This window comes from Solanum lycopersicum, chromosome 3 (assembly GCF_036512215.1).
Source record: "Solanum lycopersicum chromosome 3, SLM_r2.1".
Classification (NCBI taxonomy): Eukaryota; Viridiplantae; Streptophyta; class Magnoliopsida; order Solanales; family Solanaceae; genus Solanum; species Solanum lycopersicum.
This window is the reverse complement of record NC_090802.1, coordinates 11,279,563-11,286,974: the sequence shown is the minus strand read 5'-3', so window position 1 is coordinate 11,286,974 and position 7,412 is coordinate 11,279,563. Positions and strand designations below refer to the sequence as shown.

Sequence of the window (7,412 nt, the reverse complement as noted above, 5' to 3'; positions counted from 1 at the left end):
CTTATTGATGATTTAAAACCATTGTTTATGCGAGTATCAATATGATGTTATAGATTTATGTGATTATTTAACTTTCTTGGGTTGATTCCTTGCCTTGATAGCATGCCTTACATGTCTTGTGACTTGTTTTGGCTCGTGGGCATGCTAGTTGATTTGCTATCCTTCGTAGATTTGAAGTCAAATATGATGATAAATATGTTGTGATAATTGTATTTTTGGGTTGATATGAGATGCTTATATAGGACCAGATATTACAATGGCTAACTTTAAATTAAATCATAATTGAATTACTTAGTGAGATTATTATCTTGAAATGTAAATTTGTTGTTTAATTTAGAATAAAATGTTACATGCTTGAACATCATGCATTACATTTCATTAGGACCAGAGTTGCACACCTACACATTATATATATTACATATGGATCAGAGTTAGCCCGCTTGCACAATATTGTAAATGAATCGAAGTGAACGCCTGTTAGAATATAGACCTTGTGAGTGAAAAAGAAAGTGAATATACACTAAACATGTGTATTGAATTGAATTGCAATCATTCTTAATCATTTGCTTAATTATTTTTGAATTTTGTGCTAAATACGTTTGTTAGTATTGTGAATTTTATTTGGTGGTTATTTAGCTTTATGTAAGAGTAAATTATTTTGTTTGATCATATTGCTTTTGATTTAGAGATAGTTGTTTGGCTGATCCTTAGTTCACTTGATCTCCTCTATCTCTATTTATTTATTTTTTAATATTCTATAACTCTTAAGTTGACAAGAGAGAGTGGTCGAATGACAAATACTCCTTATTTTCAACTGAAAAGTTGTGAATTTGAGTAATTACGGAACGAGAATAGTAGAAGCTTCTGAAAAGGGTAAGAATAGTAGAGCTCTTAAGTTTTAATCATATTCTTAGAGGGTTTATACTAGTGACATCAGATTTTGGAAAACTTTGCATCTGTTTTTGTACTTCTATGATAATAATCAATTCTTTGATGTTATGTATTTGAGTTGGTATCATCACTTTTCCAATTTTTAGATCGCGACATTCGTAAATCCAAACGAAAAAGTAGAATGAAAAGAAATATCAAATAATGTCATTTATCTTTAAATTTATACTCTATTATATCATATTAATTATTATTTTTTTTTGAGTTTTTTCATTGTTCAAAACAATTGAATTTTTTTAAGTTCAAGATGAATATTTGAATTGTTTTCCATATTTGCCATTTTCTTTTAATAAAGTTTGATATCTTTTAGGAGATAAATTGCATTATTTACAAAGTTATATTTATAATTTCACAAAAATAGAGCCGTAAATATAGGCTAGACCTGTTGGATCGGGAGTTGGAAACCTAAATAAGCCACAAAAGTGTAAAAATGATCAAAATAAGCCACTATTTTAGTTAGTAACTAAAATAAGCTTAGTGGAAAAAAAAAGTTCCACTTTATCTCATTTTTAAACGTTTTTCGTTAATGTCATAACGTGTATTTTTAATGTATAACGGAACTTTTTCTTACACTTTATAAAGTGTAAGTAAAAATTACACTTTATAAAGTGGAACTTTTTCTTCCACTTTATAAAGTGGGTTTTTTCTTCCACTTTATAAAGAGGAACTTTTTCTTCCACTTTATAAAGTGGAACTTTTTCTTTCACTTTATAAAGTGAAACTTTTTATTACAATTTATAAGAGGAATATTTTTCACGTTTCGAAAAAGCTTTTTCAGTGTTGTCATACAATTATGTTGATTTGACATGTCATAAAATGGAAAAAAATATTACACTATGTATTTTTATTTTTTTTAGTCTGAAAAAACTTCCAATCTCTATTTAAGGTCGTTTAAAATAATTGATATCACCTACAACATAAAATCTTCTATATTTTGTTCATTCAATCTAAAAAAAAAATGTCTTCTACGCCTAAAGTTAAAGTTTCAATTTATTGGGATGACGAAATTATACATGACGGAAATACCGTTTATTATAATTGTCCTTCCAAACACAATGCTAAATATCCAATTAATGTTCGATATCATAAATTCATTTCATCAATTTATAAAAGAATGGGTATAAATAGTACTGATTATAATTTGATTATAGTCGGAAAATACCCTACTTCATTTTTATCACAAGGACAAGTTAATTTTGGAGAGTAGATTATCTATAATGACGAATCGTTGACCGACTTTTTGAGGGTTCCAAATGACTACATAGATCAAATCAAGTTAACAATACTTGAAATCTATGTTAGGAAGGAGCCTAAGATTTAGTCAACAACGTTCTCATTTATCAGTCGATGTCAATTCCCAATTAGAAAATCGTAATAGCGTTGATGAATTTCCCATAACTCAATCTGCTGATTTTCCTAACATGACTCATTATCAAAATATTCTTACCGGCCGATATTATTTTGATTTAAATGAAACTATCAATGAAAGTGATCGGTAATGCTCAATAATTATATTTCAATCATTATTTGTTGTTTTTGTCAATTATTTATTAGTTTATATGATTTATTTTTCTTATTATTATATATTTTGTAGCGGTTTACCTCAGCAAGATAGGAATATTGCTTCAAGTTATGGATTAGATAATTATTTTGGTCAGTCATCACACTTTGAAATGACGGAAAATGTTGGGACATCCTCAAATTTTCATGTCTCGCCTACTTTTGGTGCAGATGATTTTCAGTATGTTCAACGTTTGATTTTTTTTATTTAAGTAAGTTAATTGCATGAGCGAAATATTTATACTTTTTTACATATATAGGGAAAATATTACACAAGATGAACCCATTGATCCTGTGAATATCGATGATCGTGACCTTTCTAATTATGGCTCACCTTCAGCTAGTGATAGTGATGATTTGCCTAATGTTGAGGAATCAGGAGATAATGTTCCATTTGAGGCATCATCTAGTGATGATGATGTTTCGACCCTCAATCGATCGCCAAGACCAATGTCCATGAGCCCGTTTCGTAATCATAAAATTTCTTATCTTGATCATCTCCCGGATGGTTCAGATATCTTTGGTGATACATATGATGAGTATACATCACAACGTACGTGGCATGAACCAGAAGATTTCATGAATGGTGCTATTTATATTGAAAAAGACATGTTAGTCAATTTAAAGAAGCAGTTGCAAAGAGCAGTTAAACTTCTACATTTGAAAGTAGCAAGAGAGTACTTTGTTATTAAATCGACAAAAAAATCATGGCGACTTGTTTGCAGGCGTGTAGAACAAGGATGTCGATTTAGGTTGACTTCTTTTATTGATAAACATACTAACATGTGGAAAGTTGGAAGATACATTGAATAACATACATGTGATATGGGTACATATTGCGAAGGACATTTCAACTTGGATGTTGAGATGATTGCTAACGTCCTCCGTGTTGATATAGAAAGAACACCAATGTACTATTTTATCCTTAGATGATTCTTATTTAATAAGAAAATATTCATTTTTATTTGATAATTAATATTATTATTACTTTTCAGGTTTCCCATCAAAGACTGTCAAACAGCCGTTCTTAAAGCATATGGCATTTTGATAAGTAGAAGAAAAGCCTATTTTGGTCGCAAGCGGGCTTTTGAAAAAGTCTATGGTACTTGGGAGAGTTCTTTTGCCGAGTTACCGAGGTTCATGGAAGCTTTGAAGCACTTCAATCCTGGAACAATTGTAGAATGGAAAACAGAGCGGCGTGTCGATGTCATTGAACATGTATTCAACTATGTGTTTTGGGATTTTAAACCATGCATTGATGGGTTTGTGCATTGTCGTCCTGTTATATCGATCGATGGAACACATGTCTATGGAAAATATGATATCAAGTTGTTGATTGCGATTACAATAGATGGTAACGGCTCTATATTACCTTTGGCATTTGCAATAGTAGCAAATGAGAGCATAGAGACATGGACTTTATTTTTGGATCATTTGCACTTGCACGTTGTCAAGGGTCGTAGAGGGATCACATTGATATCAGATAGGCATCATGGAATACTCTCATCCGTGTATTATTCTCCGAATTGGCAGGCTCCATTTGAGTTTCATCGTTTTTGTTTAGACATTTGAAGGCCAATTTTCAAAAAAAATTCAAAAATATCACTTTGAACAACCTATTATGGGCAGCTGCAAATCACTGTCAGGAGGAATTTTTTTTGGAAAAAATGGAAATGATCAAGGAGATTAATGCGGAAGCATATGTGTGGCTAATGAAAAACGATCTTGACAAATGGACATTGCACAGGGATGGAGGTAAGAGATGGGGCATGCTGACAACAAACAGTTCTGAATCATTCAATGGTCTTCTCAAATCAGCAAGGGGTCTGCCAGTTACTGCAATGGTAAGACTCACTTATAATCAAATTGTGAATCGATTTGTTACAAGATCAAAATTTGTTAATCATCTAGTACAGGAAAAGCAACAATAGATGCCTAAACCATTCAAGATTTTTGAGGATAATCGAAAAAAGTCACAACGTCACACACTGATCAACTATCACCAACAAAGAGAAAACATATTTGAGGTGCGAACACATATGCATCATGGTCGTGGTGGTAATAAGCACATTGTAAATGCATCACAAGGAAAATGTCAATGTGGTAAATGGCAATCATACTATATTCCGTGTTCTCATGCGATAAAGGGATTTGACCAAATTGGGTATCAAGCATGGGAGCATATGGCACCAGAATTCACTGTGCGTAGCTACAAAAATGCTTACTTTGGACAATTCAATCCACTCGGCGGTGAAAAGTATTGGCCTGATAGTCCCTTTCTTATGATAGCAAATAAAAATTATTTACGAAAAGTGGGCGTAAATAAAATCACCCGTATACAAAATGAAATGGATGTTCCTGCAAGTACACTCACTCGCAAGTGCTCAACGTGCAAACAAATAGGCCATGATAGGCGCAACTGTCATTCACGAACTCGAAACGCCTCATATGGTGGTAGTAGCTAGAGAAAGATGTTTAATTGTGTTAATTTATTCTTGTATCAATAATACTATACACCACAAAAAAAGATACATACACCAAAATCAAACTATATATGATTAGAATAATTTACTATACATCCTCGAAAAAAGATTCATACACAAATATAATAATATTATGTTCCACAACCCTTTTTTGAAATTCGTAAAACATCTCGCGGTCTAAGTCCCGTATATCCATCTTCATCTTCATTGTTCCTCTTCCTCTTTTTGGCCGGAAGATCCTTTATGTTCACATTCTTTACAATTCTTTTAACAAGTTTTTTTCTTCCGGGTGTTTGCGGCATATCATCCACTGGCATAATAAACGTAAATCTGGAGACGAGAGTGGTGATAAAAGTATAAATGATAGGAATATGCAATGTGGAGCAAAATAAAAGTCTACAAAATAACTAATATAAACCTGTGTAACATCGGGATCCTCATTAACTGTCGGAATAACATCCTCTATGATCGTCGTGGGATTCTCCTCCACTGTAGATGAAGGTCCCGTAGTATGAATCTAAAATTATTAAAACTTAATTTAATATAAAATCAAAGTTTTAATTATTAATATAAATATTTCAAAAATAAATAAATAACATAAACCTGTGTAACATCGGGATCCTCATTAACTGTAGGAACAACATCCTCTATGATCGTCGTGGGACTCTCCTCCACTGTAGATGAAGGTCCCGTAGTATGAATCTAAAATTATTAAAACTTAATTTAATATAAAATCAAAGTTTTAATAATTAATATAAATATTTCAAAAATAAATAAATAATATAAAACTGTGTAACATCGGGATCCTCATTAATTGTTTGAACAACATCCTCTATGATCGTCGTGGGACTCTCCTCCACTGTAGATGAAGGTCCCGTAGTATGAATCTAAAATTATTAAAACTTAATTTAATATAAAATCAAAGTTTTAATAATTAATATAAATATTTCAAAAATAAATAAATAACATAAACCTGTGTAACATCGGGATCCTCATTAACTGTCGGAACAACATCCTCTATGATCGTCGTGGGACTCTCCTCCACTGTAGATGAAGGTCCCGTAGTATGAATCTAAAATTATTAAAACTTAATTTAATATAAAATCAAAGTTTTAATAATTAATTTCCAGTAGTTGTGTGAAATTGTTATTCACATTCAGTGTAGGGCTTGTGATTATAATTTGAAAAGATATTGTTGTTTTCAAAAAAAAATAAAAAAAATAACTTAATCGGTAAATCATAAAGCTTATAGACATTGCTACATGACTGGAATATTGAGAGAGCTATTGAAGAAATACGGAAAGGTAGCATTGGGTGTTCACTTCTCTGTTTCAGCAGCTTCAATTACAAGTCTTTGTGTTGCTGTCAAGAACAATGTAGACGTTGAAGCCCTGTTCGAAAAAATCGGAATGCCGGGTTTATCAAAAGAAAAAGTAGATGAAATTTCCTAATTCACTCCAGCAAGTGATTTCCTCTGCTGGGTTTGTTATCGAAGAACCCTTTAATCAGGATGGTGTGGCGGCGCCGACGCCAAAACAGAGGAATCGTACTGCTAAGCTGGCAGCGTCAAGTGGCGCTGCTCTTGCTGTAGTTGTGCTGCTTAATAAGGCTCTGTTTCCTCTTAGGGTTCCGATAACCCTTGGTCTTACGCCACCAATCACTAGGTTTCTTGCTAGGCGGAGAATTATCAACAATAGTGTAAGATGAAGATATATGTTTCTTCTAAACAATTTTTTTTTTTAAAAAAAATCATTCTCAAAAATGTTTAATGTCCCACTAACAAGCAGAAATGAAGAGAATGCTACATCAAGATTTTAAAGAATGCTAATCAAAAATACTATACTAACACATAATGAGATAAATGAAACACATTCTAAATAAAGAAAATATGAGATGTTAAAGAAATACCTAATTTATATAATTTGTAGGGACGAATTGTTATGTTGTCGGGTTGTGCTACTCTGAATTTTTGATTTATTTATTGTGGGGCCACTTCATTTGTCGGATTAGGACCATCAATATTCATCTTCAAGTGTAACATAGAAGCCATGAATGAAAGAAAGAAGGAGAAGAAGGTGAAAAGGTAAAAGTAATTTTCTATAAAGTGGAAGAAAAAGTTTCGTTATACATTAAAAATACACGTTATGATCTTAATGGAAAACGTTTAGAAAATTAGATAAAGTGGAACTTTTTTTTCCACTAAGCTTATTTTAGTTACTAACTAAAATAGTGGCTTATTTTGGCCATTTTTATATTTTGGTGGCTTATTTTGGTTCCCAACTCTTGGATCGGTCTGGCCTAACCCGAGATTTAATAGGGTCGGTATACGATTTTTGAAGCTCATTTGAGAAAAGGACTTTTTAGCTCTGTTTGAATAAGCCTGCTGATTTGAGGGACTTGAGAAATATCGATAGGGCCGGC

At 32.1% G+C, this 7,412-nt stretch overlaps 1 long non-coding RNA gene across 1 annotated transcript; it reads right to left on the bottom strand.

Annotated features, from left to right (window-relative positions):
- Nucleotides 1–4,980: 4,980 nt before the first annotated feature.
- LOC104646221 (uncharacterized) lies at nt 4,981–6,886 on the bottom strand. Its single transcript, XR_011219883.1, has 5 exons — nt 6,314–6,886; nt 5,965–6,063; nt 5,595–5,878; nt 5,410–5,508; nt 4,981–5,321 (listed from the first exon to the last, which is right to left on the bottom strand). It is a non-coding gene; the product is annotated as an uncharacterized lncRNA (long non-coding RNA).
- Nucleotides 6,887–7,412: the final 526 nt, after the last annotated feature.